Source organism: Narcine bancroftii, chromosome 2, assembly GCF_036971445.1.
Source record: "Narcine bancroftii isolate sNarBan1 chromosome 2, sNarBan1.hap1, whole genome shotgun sequence".
Lineage (NCBI taxonomy): Eukaryota > Metazoa > Chordata > Chondrichthyes > Torpediniformes > Narcinidae > Narcine > Narcine bancroftii.
This window is the reverse complement of record NC_091470.1, coordinates 191,953,865-191,971,627: the sequence shown is the minus strand read 5'-3', so window position 1 is coordinate 191,971,627 and position 17,763 is coordinate 191,953,865. Positions and strand designations below refer to the sequence as shown.

General features: G+C 47.5%; 1 long non-coding RNA gene across 1 annotated transcript; it reads left to right on the top strand.

Annotated features, from left to right (window-relative positions):
• The first annotated feature begins 637 nt into the window (after positions 1 to 637).
• LOC138752557 (uncharacterized) lies at positions 638 to 4,132 on the top strand. The gene is made up of 2 exons (XR_011350735.1): positions 638 to 1,101; positions 3,779 to 4,132. It is a non-coding gene; the product is annotated as an uncharacterized lncRNA (long non-coding RNA).
• Positions 4,133 to 17,763: the final 13,631 nt, after the last annotated feature.

Sequence of the window (17,763 nt, the reverse complement as noted above, 5' to 3'; positions counted from 1 at the left end):
TGTGTTACAGAACATGTTACAGAATGTGTTACAGACTGTGCTACAGACCATGTGTTATAGACTGTGTAACAGAACGTGTTGCAGAACATGTTACAGAATGTGTTACTGTGTTACAGACCAAGTGTTACAGAACATGTTACAGACTATTTGTTACAGACAATGTTACAGAATGTGTTACAGAATGTGTTACAGACTGTGTTGCAGAACATGTTACAGAATGTGATACAGACCAAGTGTTACAGGCTATTTGTTACAGAATGGGTTACAGAACGTGTTACAGACTGTGTTATAGACCATTTGTTACAGAATGTGTGTGCAGAATGTGTTACAGACCAAGTGTTACAGACTATTTGTTACAGACTATGTTACAGAATGAGTGTGCAGAATGTGTTACAGAACGTGTTATAGACCATTTGTTACAGACTATGTTACAGAATGTGTGTGCAGAATGTGTTACAGAACGTGTTCCAGTCAGTGCGTTAAAATTCACTGTCACTGATTCATTGACACAATATCATTGTGGAGATCAATGAGCATTTGCTACTGTCTGCTGTCCTGGCACGATATCACAGACACATTGTTACCATCACTCAGTCACTGTCAGCGTGTAGAGGAGCTGGACGTTGGTCAGTATAAAGCACGACAATCAATTGATCCCTTGTTGAGGCCCACAGGATTTGGTGTAGAAATTTCAGAGAGTAATAAGGTTGTAATCTTACCTTTGGTAATATCCTATTAACGAGTTACATCAATATTTGCTTTGCCTGATGATATACCAACTCCTTGATCCATCGTAACTGATTAACATCATGGCTATCGGATCACTGCCGATGACGTCTGTGGCAGTTTCACAGAAACTTATCAAGGACATCGCGCTGTGAGAAAGTGGCCTATCGCCACTTCTGTTAATCAATGATCAATGATACTTCTGTCGCTGAGATTCAACAACAGCGGTTCAGGGAACCTGTTCGACCCTCACCGACGTCCGGCGGCGGCAGGAGACCATGCTGGGTCAGGTCGGCCAGAGAACAGGAGAAGGGGGTCAAGCCGAGTCTCCGTGTGGAAGGCAATGCAGACTCGTGGGCGACACAGGGAAACGAGGTGTTCGATTCCAATTCGTCCCCACAGACAAAACCTACCCGTGTTGGGCTGCGGGGGGATAGACGGTGGGGGATATACAGTGGGGGATACATTGTGGTGGATACACGGTGGGGAGATACGATGGGGGGATACACGGAGGAGAGATACAGTGGGAGATACACTGTGGGGAGATACGGTGGGGGATACACAGTGGGGAGGTACGGTGGGGGATGCACATTGGGTGTCATCTGAAAACTTCAGTTCAAATTTATTGTCATCCAATTGTACAAGTTCAACCAAACGAAACAGCGTTCTCCGGTCCTTCGTGCAAAACATGTAGACACACACCCAGACATAAGACACACAGACAAAGAGTACATATGTAGGACAAGCTTTTATATATGCAAATAAATTAATAATATTATTTCATGAATATGAGTGTCTCGGAGGGTCAGTGTGAGAAGTTCCTTTGGTCATTCAGCATTCTCACTGCCCATGGGAAGAAGCTGTTCCTCAGTCTGGTGGTGCTAGCTCTGATCCTCCTGTATCTCTTCCCCGACAGGAGCAGCTGAACCATGCTGTGTGGGGGGTGGAAGGGATCCTCAATGATTTTGCGTGCCCTCTTCAGACAATGATCCCAGTCAATCACGTCGATGGGGGGGGGGGCGGGCGGAGGGGAGGGAGACCCTAGTGATCCTCTCTGCTGCTCTTTTGGTCCTGTGGACTGATCTCCGATCCATTTCTCTGCAGCAACCGTACCCACTCTGTGATGCAGCCAGCCAGGATGCCCTCAATAGAGCTCCTTTAGGAGGTTGATATGATGGTGGCCAGTGGCCTTGTTCAGTCTTCTCAGGAATTTCAGTCACTGCTGCACCTTCCTGACATGTGAGGAGATGTTGAGTGTCCATGATAGGTGACTGGTTAAGTGAACTCCAAGGGACTTGGTTCTCCAGGGAATAAAGTCCTGACCTGTTTAACCTTTCCCTGCAACTCAGTTCCTGACGACCAGGGACATCCTAGTAAATCTTCTCTGCACTCTTTGAATCTTACTGATATCTTTCCTGTAGTTCGGTGACCAAAACTGCACTCAATGCTCCACATTTGGCCTCACCAATGTCTTATACAACTTTACCATAACATCCCAGCTCCTGTACTCAAGACTTTGATATATGAAGAACAACAGGCCAAAAGCCCTCTTTACAACCCTGCCCACCTGTGACATCACTTTCAGGGAATTATGTACCTGTATTTCCAGATCCCTCTGCTCTACCGCACTCTTCAGTGCCCGACCGTTTACCGTGTATGTCCTGCCTTGGTTTGTCCTTCCAAAATCCAGCACGTCACACTTGTCTGCATTAAATTCCATCTGCCATTTTTTTGCAGCCGGTCCAGATCCCTCTGCAATTTTTGAAAACCTTCTTCGCCGTCCAATCTTTAGTGTCATCTGCAAACCTCCTGATCCAATTGACCACATTATCATCCAGATCATTGATATAGACAGCAAACAGCAATGGTCCCAGCACCGATCCCTGAGGTCCACCACTAATCACAGGCCTCCAGTTTGAGAAGCATCATCCGCCACTACTCTCTGGCATCTGAACCTTCCTGACTAACCTTCCCAGATTTAAGCACAAAAGTGAGGTAAGATCAGCTGGTTCATTGGTGTCCCAACGACAGTGTTAGCAAAACTAAGGAAAGGGTTGTGGAATTCAGGAGGGGGAAATAAGGAGAACATGATTCAGTCCTAATCCAGCAGTGGAGAGGGTTAAGAACTTCAAATTCCTGGGCTTTCCTCTGAAGACCTATCCTGCGGCCTCCATGTCGATGCAATCACGAAGCAGGATTACCAGTGGTTATTTTTCATTAAGAGATTTTTTTTTCACACTATGAACCATATTGACCAAAATACACACAAACATTTCCCTCTTGAATATACACAGTGTCATTTTCTCCCCTTTTTTCCACCCCCCTCCCTCCTCACCCACTAAACATTCAACATATACGATACATTAAACCCATTAAACAATGTCATCATACAATGAAAATAAACAAGAAAATCGTGTCATCTACTTTTACACACTGGGTCAGTTCATTTCGTCTTCTCATTCTGTCATTTTAGGTGGTGGAGGTCCACTGTAGGCCCTCTCTATTGTGTTCCATGTAAGGTTCCCAAATTTGTTCGAATTCTGTGATGTTATTTCTTAAATTAAATGTTATTTTTTCGAATGAAATACATTTATTCATTTCCATGTACCATTGCTGTATTCTTAGGCTCTCTTCTGATTTCCAGGTTGACATTATACATTTTTTTGCTACAGCTGAGGCTATCATAATAAGTCTTTTTTGTGCTTCATCCAAATCGAGCCCAAGTTCTTTACTTCTTATATACTTAGAAGAAAGATCTCTGGATTTTTTGGTATGTTATTTTTTGTGATTTTATTTAATACCTGATTTAGATCTTCCCAAAACTTTTCCACTTTCTCACATGCCCAAATTGCATGTACTGTTGTTCCCGTTTCCTTCTTACAGCGAAAATATCTATCTGATAATGTTGGGTCCCATTTATTTAACTTTTGGGGCGTGGTGTATAGCTTGTGTAACCAATTATATTGTATCATGCGAAATTGTATTTCTCATAGATTTCATTAAGAGTTTGAGGGGATTTGGAACTTTACCAGTCTCTTGCAAATTTCTACAGGTTGTCTGCAGAGAGCATCCTGGCTGGTTGCATCACTGTTTGGTACGGAGGTGTCAACGCACAGGACAGGAAAAGGCTACAGTTGATCGTTAACTCGGCCAGTGCCATCAGAGGCACCAGACCACTCCATTGAGGACATCCACAAGGTCCAGAAGCCTGAAGACCAACCCCCAGCTTCCTCCCCTCCGCCACCAGATTTCTGAACGGACAACAACCCCCAGACCCTGCCTCACTGTCTCTTCCTTTCCACTAATTTATTTATTTTTAAATAGTGTATTTATGTAAGTGTCATTTATAGCAATTTTTGCATCTGTCATGCACAATACTGCTGCCGCAATAAACCTGATTCTGGTATTACATGTAAGACACTAGTATGGATCCACGCAAAGAGGGCAATAAAGGGGGCCTTTCTGGCTCACTGTCCATGACTAGTGGTGATCTGCAAGGACTGGTGCTGGGCCCACAACCTTTTGCCCCATTTGCAAATGATTTAGACCCTGGAATGGATGCCTTTGCGAACAATACGAAGATAAGTGGAGGGGAGGGTCGAGGAAGCAGGGCATCTGCAGAGGGACTTGGACAGGTTGGGAGAATGGGCCAAGAAATGGCAGGTGGAAAACAGCAAGCGGAAGGGTACATCACGCACTTGGAAGGAATAAAGAAGTAGACTATTTTCTAAATGGGCTCTAAAGGGACTTGGGAGTCCAAGTGCAGTTAACCTGCTGGTTGATGGGTGAGGTGGCTGATGGGGTGGTAGATAAGGATAAGGGGGACCCGGTCCTTGTGAGGTCTGGGAATCGGGGTGACAGATGTGTGGGCAATAGAGATGTGGGAGAGGGCTTTCTGAAGGAGGAGGGCAGCTCAGACGTCCTGAGGGGAAACTATTGTGCTCATTGTGAAGTATCTGTTTGGCTGGAGCAAGGCAGAATTCTGGTGCACGTGGACATTTTGCAATGCATATGACAATGAACTTGGTCTTTAGTGCAATGGGAGGCCTGGTCGGGGATTGCAAAGATGTGGTCCCATCTTCAGTCATGATGCCAAGTGGTAATTTCCCCCTAAAAATCATACTGCAAATGTGTGTGTGTAAGTGTGCTTGTGTGTGTCTGTGTGTATGTGAGTGTGTGTCTGTGCCTGTGTGTGTGTGAGTGAGTGAGTGTGTGTGTCTGTGTGTGTGCATGTGTGTCTACATGAGTATGTGCATGTGTATGTTAGAGTGCTTGTATGTGTGTCTGTGCATAGGTGTATCTATGTGTGCCTATATGCACACATGTGCCATCTGTGCATGCATTTGTGGATGCATGTGTATGTTTGTATGTTAAAATGTCTGTATATGTGTGAGAGTAAGGGTGTTAAACACACATCATGGGAGAAGTTTCTAGCAAATGGATCCGACAGGAGACGAGGGCTCCAGCATTGAAAGCAATGCAGCCTCTGGACAGAGGATCGGTTCACACAGGGAGAGAAAACAATGGGTTATTTTCAGGCTGCGGCTGCAAGCTGTGAGCTTTGATTGATCGTCCCAACTGTTCACAATCCCCACCCATGACTCAGACGGTGAAGCTGAACTGATGCGTTCGTTCAAGTTGACTGACTGGACGAAAATGACCGGGGAAGTAATTGTGGGAAGAAAGGGCAGCGGACGCTTGTTATGAACAAGTGTGAGGCAACGATGAGGTATAACTCGCACAGAACAAGACAGTTCGATGGGAGTAACCCAGGTCCTTCCACCACACGTGCAGGCAGCCGACGAACCCTGCACCATCTTGCAGAGGCCTTGAGGTGGAGGGTGTGGATGCCACAGAGGCCATTTCGGTCTCCTTGTCCAGAAGGTGCAGCAGAGCAGGGGTTTTGTTCCCACACACATCCCACTTTACGTATTCCCTGGGCCATCGGTGCTCTGTGACCAGTAAGGGATTGCTTGAGGTGGGGCATGACCAGTAAGGGATTGCTTGAGGTGGGACGTACCAATAAAGGATTGCTTGAGGTGGAGCGTGACCAGTAAGGGATCGCTTGAGGTGGGACGTGACCAGTAAGGGATCGCTTGAGGTGGAGCGTGACCAGTAAGGGATCGCTGGAGGTGGGGCGTGACCAGTAAGGGATCGCTTGAGGTGGGACGTGACCAGTAGGGGATTGCTTGAGGTGGGACGTGACCAGTAAGGGATTGCTTGAGGTGGGGCATGACCAGTAAGAGATTGCTTGAGGTGGGGCGTGACCAGTAAGGGATTGCTTGAGGTGGGGCGTGACCAGTAAGGTATTGCTTGAGGTGGGGCATGACCAGTAAGGGATTGCTTGAGGTGGGACGTACCAATAAAGGATTGCTTGAGGTGGAGCGTGACCAGTAAGGGATTGCTTGAGGTGGGGCATGACCAGTAAGGGATCGCTTGAGGTGGAGCGTGACCAGTAAGGGATCGCTGGAGGTGGGGCGTGACCAGTAAGGGATTGCTTGATGTGGGAAAGGAATCACTGTCCTTGATCAAGGAGTTCAGGGAGGAACAATTGCAGCAACTTGGAGTTTTGATGAGTTACAGGTGACCTCTTGGACACAGGGAACAAGGTGATAGGGCTGGTCACTGCAGGACCACACACCAGGCTGAGATGGTTTGGTTTTTTTTAACCTCTCTCAGTGAACTGTGAACCTTTGGAACTCCCTCTCCCCTGGAGAAGTGAGTCATGACTTGCGGTCAAGGCTGAGATAGAATTTTCATCAAATAGATGGTAATAAAGGTGGAGCCAAGCCAAGATTTTGTAAAAATTTAAATTTAGTGATACAGCCTGGTAACAGGCTCGTCCAACCCACGAGCCCTTGCCACCCAATTAACCTACACCCCCTGGTATGTTTTAGAGGGTGGGAGGAAACTGAGGACCCCAGAGGATACCCACACTGACTCGGGATGAACGTACAAACACCTTACAGACAGCATGGATTCAAACCCCAGGTCCAGTTGCCACTGTAACAGCATTTAGCTGGGTCACCCATCACATGATGCTGCATCACTCCAAACAGTGACACAGATTGGAGAGCCCAGGGCTAGATGCAGCTCACCCTTGTGTGTGGATTGTACCAATGCGGTGTGTGTGTGTGTGTGTGTGTGTGTGTGTGTGTGTGTGTGTGTGTGTGTGTGTGTGTGTGTGTGTGTGTGTGTGTGTGTGTGTGTATGCATGTGTGAGGCTGAGTGTGAATGTCAGCAAATATTTGATAGAGGTATTTAAAATTATGCTACATCTTCAATGAACATCAGTGGGCCAGTACCTGTGGCAGCCGTCCATGCCCAGGCCACAACACCCCCACCACCATGTTTCACAGACGAGGTAGTAGTTTTGGATCTTGGGCAGTTCCTTTCCATCTCCACACTTGGCTCTTGCCTTCACTCTGATACACATTGATCTTGGTCTCATCTCTCCACAAGACCTTTTTCCAAAATTCTGTGGCCTCTTTTAACTACGTCTTGGCAAACAGTAATCTAGCCACCCTATTTCTGTGGCGAACTGGTAGTTTGCATCTTACAGGGAAGCCTCTATATTTCTGTTCATGAAGTCTTCTGCAGACAGTCGTCATTGACACGTCCATACCTGCCTCCTGAAGAGCATTTCTGATCTGTCGAACAGGTGTTTGGGGATTTTTCTTCATTATGATGAGAATTCTTCTGTTATCAGCCGTGGAGGTCTTCCTTGGCCTACCAGACCCTTCACAATTACTGAGTTCATCAGTTCACACTTTCTTCTTAATGATGACCCAAACTGTTGGTTTTGGTCATCCTAAGGTTTGGGCACTGTCTCTTACTGTTTTATTCTTGCTTTTCAGCCTCATAACGGCTTCTTTGACTTTCATTGGCACAACTCCAATCCTCATGTCGAAAAATGGCAACTACCAACTCCAAAGGTGATCAAAAGCTTCAAAGCAAACCCAACTCTCTTATACCTGCACCAATGAAGCAATTAAACATACCTGAGTTCTCACAAGCACCTGTGAAGCCAAATGTCCCAAATATTTTGGTGCTCTAAAATGAGGGGACTATGTAGAAAAAGTGTGGTGATTTCTACATGGTCAAACCAAAATGTCTACAAATAACCTGGAATAAAATCTGGGATGTGCACTTTAATTACATGTGAATTGTTTGATTACAAATTTAAAGCTGGAAACTTGAGCAGATGGACCCAGTGGTTCTCAACCTTTTTCTTTCCACTCACATCTCACTTTAAGTCATCCCTCTGCCATCGGCACTCTGTGATTAATCAGGGATGGCTTAAGGTGGGATGTGTGGAAAGAAAAAAGTTTGAAAACCACTGTCTTAATCGTTCCTCGTTGACTCGTGACGTGCACGTCTTCAGAACTCCAAAGGAAATGGACCAATGACAATTTCTCTCAACCAAAATATTTCAGTAACAATTGGGTCAAGAGCAAACCTCCCTTCCCACTCACATCCCACCTAAACCAATCCCTTACTAATCACAGGGCACTGATGGCCTAGGGGTCACTTAAAGTGGGATGTAAGGGGGGAAAAAACTCATGGCTGAAGGAATTTTTTTTAATTTAAATTTTTAATTAAAAAAAAATTTAGACATACAGCACAGTAACAGGTCCTTTTGGCCCACAAGCCCGTGCCACCTAATTAATTACAACCCCCGGTAAATTTTGAATGGTGGGAGGAAACTGGAGCCTCTAGGGAAATCCACACAGACACGGGGAGAACGTACAAACTCCTTACAGACCCCGCGAGATTCAAACCCCATTCCCAATTGCTGGCGCTGAAACAGCGTTGTGTTGACCACTTTGCCAACAGTGGAACTCAGCAGATTCGCCAGAATCAACAGTCAGTCGATGTTTTGGGTTTGAACTCTAGATCATGACTATAAAGGTACAAGGGTAAAACAGGAAAGTCTGCGGACACCGTGGTTGAAGTAAAAACACAGCGCTGGAGAAACTCAGCTGGTCAAAGAGTGTCCTTGATAGAGCAAAGATAAAGATGCAGAACCAACGTTTTGTGCTTACAAATCTGTTTGTCGACCACCTGGAAGCAAAAAACTCTTGTCTGATTGCGACGAGAAGATAGAACTGAGCTCTTGCCCTCCCATGTCAGCCCTGGCTCGTCCCAGACAGGTTTGGGCAGCTGGAATATTCCACATGTTCTCCTGCACAAAACAAGACCATTCAAGTTCAAGTTGATCTAACGTGCTGATAAAAGATTACTGATTGCATGTTTATGACAGTTTATGATATACTGGAAACTAGGCTGCAATACCTATGGAAAAATAAAGTGATCATAACTGATAAAAGAGTCAAGGCAGGTTCAAATATCCACAATCAATAAGTTATTTTGGCTGGTGACAGACACACAACCATTAGACCAAAAAAAATGAAGGAAATAGGCCATTCAGCCCATCAAGTCTGCCATGCCATTTAATCATGAGCTGATTCATTCTTCCACTCAGCCCCACTGCCTAGTGTCTCCCCATAACCTTTGATGCTCTGGCTAATCAAGAACCTATCAATCTCTGCCTTAAAAAAGACCTGGTCTCCACAATTGCCCATGGTAACAAATTTCACAGATTCACCACCTTCTGGCTGAAGAAATTCCTCCGTATCTCTGATCTAAGCAGATGCCCTTCAATCCTGAAGTTGTGCCCTCTTGAGAAGTTATTGGTGATCTATCGAGAGAATCTCCATTACTGAAGAAGATCCTGAAACAGATAGATCCCTGGGTACTGATCAAGTCTATCCTCGGACATCCTGGGAAGAAATTGCAGGAGCCTTGTCAGAGATATTTAGAATATAGAAATTTACAGCACAGTCTAAGTCCTTCAGCCCACAGTGCTGTGCTGACCCAATAACCCACTCTAACAACTGCCTAGAATTTCCCTATTGTGCAACCCTCCATTTTTTCTCAGTTCCAGAAAGCACTTCTCAGCCCAGTTCTGTATTCTGTCAATGCCCCTCGGTTACATCTGGCAACAGTCCCAACAATCCTCATATCGTTGTTAGGCACAGAAGAGGTACCAGAAAACTGGGCAATGGCCAATGTTGTGCCATTATTTTAAAAAGGGTGCAAAGGCTTGATATAATCTACACTGATTTTGGATAAGGACTGGCCATTTAAGGATAGCCAGCATGGCTATGTGCGTGGGAGGTCGTGTCATGAATTTGTTGTGTTTTTTTAGATGACTGAGATAAATGAGGATGCCTCACAGATGATCCCATGTTGTAGGCCTTTGAGAAGGTCCTACATGTGAAGAGGTGGAAAAGAGGTGTATGCAAGATATAAGACAGCCATGTTGAACTATTTGACTATAAACATTAATGGAATACATAACCAAATTAAAAGGAAGAGGCTACTAAATTTATTGAAGAAGGAAAAAATAGATATAGCATTTGTGCAGGAAACGCATCTAACTGAAGTGGAACATAACAAATTAAAGAGAGACTGGGTAGGACACATAATGGCAGCATCCTATAATTCAAAAGCCAGAGGTGTAGCCATACTAGTTAACAAAAATGTACCAATCAAAATAGAGGAGGAAATAATAGATTTCACATGATACAGTATAATTGGTTACACAGGGTATATATTACTCATCAAAAATTTTAAAAATGGGATTCAACATTATCGGATAGATGTTTTCGCTGTACGAAGGAAATGGGAACAACATTACATGCAAGTTGGGCATGTGAGAAAGTGAATACGTTTTGGGAAGAACTAAATCAGATACTAAATAAAATTACAAAAAATAACATACCAAATAAAACCAGAGATATTTATTTTAAGTAACATAAGAAGTAGAGAATTAGGCCTCAAATTGGATAAAGAGCAAAAAAAATTCATTATGATAGTTTAGCAGTGCAAAAAAATGTATAATGTTAACTTGGAAAATGGAAGAGAGCCTGAGTATACAGCAATAGTACATGGAAATGAATAAATGTATTCAATTGGAATAAATAACATATAATTTAGAAAGTAAAGACACAATCTTTGAACAAATTTGGGAACCGTACATGGAACATATCAGAGAGAGCTTGCCTTCGATCTCCATCCCCTAAAATGAGAATGAAAATGATAAGAAGACAAAACTACTAGATTCAATGTGTAATAAATAGATGACGCATTTTTCTTGTTTATTTTCCTTTATGTGAAGATATTGTTTTATGGTTTTATTGTATTGTATATGTTGAATATTTATGGGTTTTGGAGGGGGGTGGGTAGAGGGGAGGGAGGGAAAGGGGGAAAAAATGGAGAAAAGACCACTGTATAAATTTAATGAGAAACGTTTGTACATATTTTGGTTGATATGGTTTATAGAGTGAAAAATAAAAAAATATTTAAAAAAAGAGAAGATCCCACATGGTCGGCCTATCCATAAGGGCAAATTGCATGGGATCAACGATGACCTGGCCAACTGGATGCAGATTTGGCTTGATGGTAGGAAACAGAGAATGATCTGAAGGATTGTGTCTTAAATTGGAGGCTTGTGACAGGGAGCAGTGCTGGGCCCACCATTGTTCGCCATCTATATTAATGACTTTGATGACAATGTACTTAACATTGTGTAGTAAATTTGGTGGCATACTAGACAGTGAAGATGGCTACTTGAGATTGTAATAGCACTGAGATAAACCGGGAGAGTGGGCCCAGGAGCAGCAGATGAAATTTAATGCAGACAAGTCTGAGGTGTTGCATCATGGCAGGATGGAACAGGGCAGGGCCCTGTGGAACAGAAACTTACATAGTACCATGGACGTGACAGGATACCTAAATGCTGGAGGAACCCAGCCAGTCTCACAGCGTCTATAGGAGGTAAACATACATATTTCCGACATTTCAGGCTGAGCCCTTCCAGGTGTAAGCTAAAAGCAGGAAGGCGTCTCAATGAAGACTGAGAGAGAGGTACAAGGATGAGCAGGGGGAGGAGTCCAGACCAACAAATAAAAGGTCTTAATTGGATGTGCTAAGAGGAAAGATGAGGATAGGTGTGTGTACGTTTGCCTTTATCAGGCAGGGAACTGAATACAGGAGCAGGGACACACCATTACCACGTATTGGTGAGACCATGCTTGGAATGTTAGCCCAAGTCACCCAGTTTATTTTATTCAGAGAGAAAACATGGGTGTGTTCGGTAGCAGGCTCCTTCAGCCCACAAGCCCGCACTGCCCAAATATGCCCATGCGTCCAATCAACTTACTAACTCCATGCGTTTTGGTCAAGTTTCTTGTCATCTGATTGTACAAGTAAAAACTGACTAAACAGTGTTCTCCGGTCCTCGATGTAAAACACACAGGCACACACCCAGACAAGCAATACAGAGGCAGGACAAGTATTCATCTATACAAATAAATAAATAAATCAAGTTTTGTGCATTTGAGCATCTCGGAGGGTCAGTGTGAGCAGTTCCTTTGATCGTTCAGTGTTCTCACTGCCCGTGGGAAGAAGCTGTTCCTCAGCCTGGTGGTACTGCCTCTGATCCTCCTGGATCTCTTCCCTGATGGGAGCAGCTGAAAGTCCCCATGTGTGGGGTGGGAGGGGTCCTCAATGATTTTGCGTGCCCTCTTCAAACAACGATCCCGGTTGATCACGTTGAAGGGGATGGGGGGGGGGGGGGAGGGAGACCCCAGTGATCCTTTCTGCCGCTTTTATGGTCATGTGGATTGACCTCCAATCCATTCGTCTGCAGCAACGGTACCCCACTGTGATGAAGTTGGCCTCTTGATAGAGCTCCTTTAGAAGGTTGACATGATGGTGGCCACAAATTAGAGGAACAACATGTAATATTCTGTTTGGGCACTATCCAGCCAGACAGCATTAACATTGATCTCCAGTTTCCATTAGCCTCTTCCCTCCCCCGAGTCTCTCTCATTCCCCATCCCTCTGTCCCCTTTCCTCCAGCTCCCACCCCTTCACTCTCCATTCAGAGCTGCCCCCTCCCCATCATATCTCAGTTTCTATCTCTTCTACCCTCCTATCTGAATCCACCTGTGGTCTCTTACATGACCTGTGATCCTCCCCCTGTCCCTTCCTCCCCTTCTCCTCCCCTGCACCTCCTCTCCTCCTCCCCTTCCTCCCTCCTCTCCTACTCCCCTGCCCCTTCCTCCCTCCTCTCCTCCTCCCCTGCCCCTTCCTCCCTCCTCCTCTGCCCCTTCCTTCCTCCTCCTCCAACCTTTTGATTGAGGTGCCTGCTTGCTTTTTGCACACAGGCCTCCAACGTGGGTGACACTTTACCCCCTCTAGACGCTGTGTGACCTGCTGAGTCTCTCCAGCACGTTTGATTATTGCAGAGTGTGCAAACGTTACTGTTAAACTGACTATGAACTGAATCTGGTTAAAATGTAATCCAGAAGCTTGGAAGAGTGTTGGTCAGATTTATGGAGGGAGAGTAGGACATCTGTGATCAACGCCAGGTCTAAATTCTTACACCAATTATACCTTACACCTCAAAGATCACATGAAGGAAAACTAGGTATTGGAAATATGCTTCAGGTGTGGATTAGAAATTGGTACCTTTATACACTGCACATGGACCCGTGCAAAGGTGAGACCGCTTTGTCCTGAATTATCTAACATGTTAACTAGGATTACAGGACCACACTTCCCACTGGACCTGGAGTTATATTTATTGGGAAACCTGGAGGACGTGGGCAGAAAATTAATAAAACTCCAAATTAAAGTTGTAGTTATTGCCGTCAGTAGCAAAAAAATGCATTGCATTGCGATCAGCTGGAGGTCTGACGACCCCCGCTTACCATGCAATGGTCTGCGGAGATGCGCAACTGCGTGCCCATGGAGAAAACAACACATCTACAAAGAATAAATACCACACTTTTGACAAAATATGGCAGCCTTATCTGGAGCACTTTGGTGCCCAGTTATAACCACAGCCGGCAAGTCGGAAAATCTGGTAAAACACAAAGATAGTAGCGGAAAAACAGGTCCAAGGGGTGGAAGTGGATTAGAGAGACCAGCGGGTTTGCTGAACTTCTCTTTTCAATCCTTTACTTTTTCTGTCTCTAGCTGTTTGGTTTTGTTTTGGTTTTGGGGATGAGGGATGGGAATTACACTGATGTTGCATTTTAATATTAGAAGCAAAATGTACTAAAAGAATGTGTAAACTTGTTAAAAAACGACTTTTCAAACGTGACACTGCTTCGTTCAGAATGAGGGGACAGAGGAAGAACGAACTCTTGTGAATCGCGAATTCTCCACTCAGGGCCCTATGTTTCATGGCTGTCAACGTGACGGATGTATTCTTCACCAAGAGAAGAGCTCTGGAACACAAGACCCCGACCGACTGACAAATCATGGGGGTGACAGGTCGACGACTCCTGATAGTGACATTTGTAGGTTTGTGCAAATCAACCAACTGCACCCCACAGACACCTGTACTTTTCTCCCCTGCAACCCCGTCTTGCATCTGCAAACCCGTCTCCCCCATGATCCTCTCTTCACTCAACCCCATCTCACTGCAACCTCGTCTCCCTCCACGACCCAATCTACTCCTGCAATCCCGTCTCTCTCCACGACCCCCTCTCCCACAAACCCAATCTCCCTCCACAACCACCGCTCCCCCAAATCCAATCTCCCCGTATGGATCTCCCCATGAACTCATCCCCACACACTCCAGTTGTAGCTGCTGCCTGGATCCTCCCCACAAACTCTTCCCCACACACTCCAGGTGTAGCTGCTGCCTGGACCCTTCCCACGAACTTTTTCCCACAGACTCCAGTTGTAGCTGCTGCCTGGATCCTCCCCACAAACTCTTCCCCACAGACTTCAGGTGTAGCTGCTGCCTGGTCCCTCCCCACGAACTCTTCCCCACAGACGCCAGGTGTAGCTGCTGCCTGGATCCTCCCCACGAACTCTTCCCCACAGACTTCAGGTGTAGCTGCTGCCTGGATCCTCCCCACAAACTCTTCCCCACAGACTCCAGGTGTAGCTGCTGCCTGGTCCTTCCCCACGAACTCTTTCCCACAGACTCCAGGTGTAGCTGCTGCCTGGATCCTCCCCACAAACTCTTCCCCTCAGACTCCAGGTGGAGCTGCTGCCTGGATCCTCCGCACGAACTCTTTCCCATAGACTCCAGGTGTAGCTGCTGCCTGGATCCTCGCCACAAACTCTTCACCACACACTCCAGGTGTCGCTGCTGCCTGGATCCTCCTCACAAACTCTTCTCCACACACTCCAGGTGTAGCTGCTGCCTGGATCCTCCCCACAAACTCTTCCCCACACACTCCAGGTGTAGCTGTTGCCTGGATCCTCCCCACAAACTCTTCCCAACAGACTCCAGGTGTAGCTGCTGCCTGGATCCTCCCCACAAACTCTTCCCCACACACTCCAGGTGTAGCTGCTGCCTGGATCCTCCCCACAAACTCTTCCCCACAGATTCCAGGTGTCGCTGCTGCCTGGATCCTCCCCACAAACTCTTCCCCACACACTCCAGGTGTAGCTGCTGCCTGGATCCTCCCCACAAACTCTTCCCCATACACTCCAGGTAAAGCTGCTGCCTGGATCCTCACCACACACTCCAGGTGTAGCTGCTGCCTGGATCCTCCCCACAAACTCTTCCCCATACACTCCAGGTGTAGCTGCTGCCTGGACCCATCCCACGAACTTTTTCCCACAGACTCCAGTTGTAGCTGCGGCTGGATCCTCCCCACAATCTCTTCCCCATACACTCCTGGTGTAGCTGCTGCCTGGTCCCATCCCACGAACTTTTTCCCACAGACTCCAGTTGTAGCTGCTGCCTGGATCCTCGCCACAAACTCTTCCCCACACACTCCAGGTGTCGCTGCTGCCTGGATCCTCATCACAAACTCTTCTCCACACACTCCAGGTGTAGCTGCTGCCTGGATCCTCCCCACAAACTCTTCCCCACACACTCCAGGTGTAGCTGTTGCCTGGATCCTCCCCACAAACTCTTCCCCACAGACTCCAGGTGTAGCTGCTGCCTGGATCCTCCCCACAAACTCTTCCCCACACACTCCAGGTGTAGCTGCTGCCTGGATCCTCCCCACAAACTCTTCCCCACACACTCCAGGTGTAGCTGCTGCCTGGATCCTCCCCACAAACTCTTCCCCATACACTCCAGGTGTAGCTGCTGCCTGGATCCTCCCCACACACTCCAGGTGTAGCTGCTGCCTGGATCCTCCCCACAAACTCTTCCCCATACACTCCAGGTGTAGCTGCTGCCTGGATCCTCCCCACAATCTCTTCCCCATACACTCCTGGTGTAGCTGCTGCCTGGTCCCATCCCACGAACTTTTTCCCACGGACTCCAGTTGTAGCTGCTGCCTGGATCCACCCCACAATCTCTTCCCCATAGACTCCAGGTGTAGCTGCTGCCTGGATCCTCCCCACGAACTCTTTCCCACAGACTCCAGGTGTAGCTGCTGCCTGGATCCTCCCCACAAACTCTTCCCCACAGACTCCAGGTGTAGCTGCTGCCTGGATCCTCCCCACAATCTCTTTCTCACAGACTCCAGGTGTAGCTGGTGCCTGGACCCTCCGCACAAACTCTTTCCCACAGACTCCAGGTGTAGCTGCTGCCTGGATCCTCCCCACAAACTCTTCCCCACACACTCCAGGTGTAGCTGCTGCCTGGATCCTCCCCACAAACTCTTCCCCACAGATTCCAGGTGTAGCTGCTGCCTGGATCCTCCCCACACACTCCAGGTGTAGCTGCTGCCTGGATCCTCCCCACAAACTCTTCCCCATAGACTCCAGGTGTAGCTGCTGCCTGGATCCTCCCCCACAATCTCTTCCCCATAGACTCCAGGTGTAGCTGCTGCTTGGATCCTCCCCAAGAACTCTTTCCCACAGACTCCAGGTGTAGCTGCTGCCTAGATCCTCCCCACAAACACTTCCCCACAGACTCCAGGTGTAGCTGCTGCCTGGATCCTCCCCACAAACTCTTTCCCACAGACTCCAGGTGTAGCTGCTGCCTGGACCCTCCGCACGAACTCTTTCCCACAGACTCCAGGTGTAGCTGCTGCCTGGATCCTCCTCACAAACTCTTCTCCACACACTCCAGGTGTCGCTGCTGCCTGGTCCCTCCCCACGAACTCTTCCCCACAGACTCCAGGTGTAGCTGCTGCCTGGATCCTCCCCACAAACTCTTCCCCACACACTCCAGGTGTAGCTGCTGCCTGGATTCTCCCCACAAACTCTTCCCCATACACTCCAGGTGTAGCTGCTGCCTGGATCCTCCCCACACACTCCAGGTGTAGCTGCTGCCTGGATCCTCCCCACAAACTCTTCCCCATACACTCCAGGTGTAGCTGCTGCCTGGACCCATCCCACGAACTTTTTCCCACAGACTCCAGTTGTAGCTGCTGCCTGGATCCTCCCCACAATCTCTTCCCCATAGACTCCAGGTGTAGCTGCTGCTTGGATCCTCCCCAAGAACTCTTTCCCACAGACTCCAGGCGTAGCTGCTGCCTGGATCCTCCCCACAAACTCTTCCCCACAGACTCCAGGTGTAGCTGCTGCCTGGATCCTCCCCACAATCTCTTTCTCACAGACTCCAGGTGTAGCTGGTGCCTGGACCCTCCGCACAAACTCTTTCCCACAGACTCCAGGTGTAGCTGCTGCCTGGATCCTCCCCACAAACTCTTCCCCACACACTCCAGGTGTAGCTGCTGCCTGGATCCTCCTCACAAACTCTTCTCCACACACTCCAGGTGTCGCTGCTGCCTGGATCCTCCTCACAAACTCTTCTCCACACACTCCAGGTGTAGCTGCTGCCTGGATCCTCCCCACACACTCCAGGTGTAGCTGCTGCCTGGATCCACCCCACAAACTCTTCCCCACAGACTCCAGGTGTAGCTGCTGCCTGGATCCACCCCACAAACTCTTGCCCACACACTCCAGGTGTAGCTGCTGCCTGGATCCTCCCCACAAACTCTTCCCCACAGATTCCAGGTGTAGCTGCTGCCTGGATCCTCCCCACAAACTCTTCCCCACACACTCCAGGTGTAGCTGCTGCCTGGATCCTCCCCACAA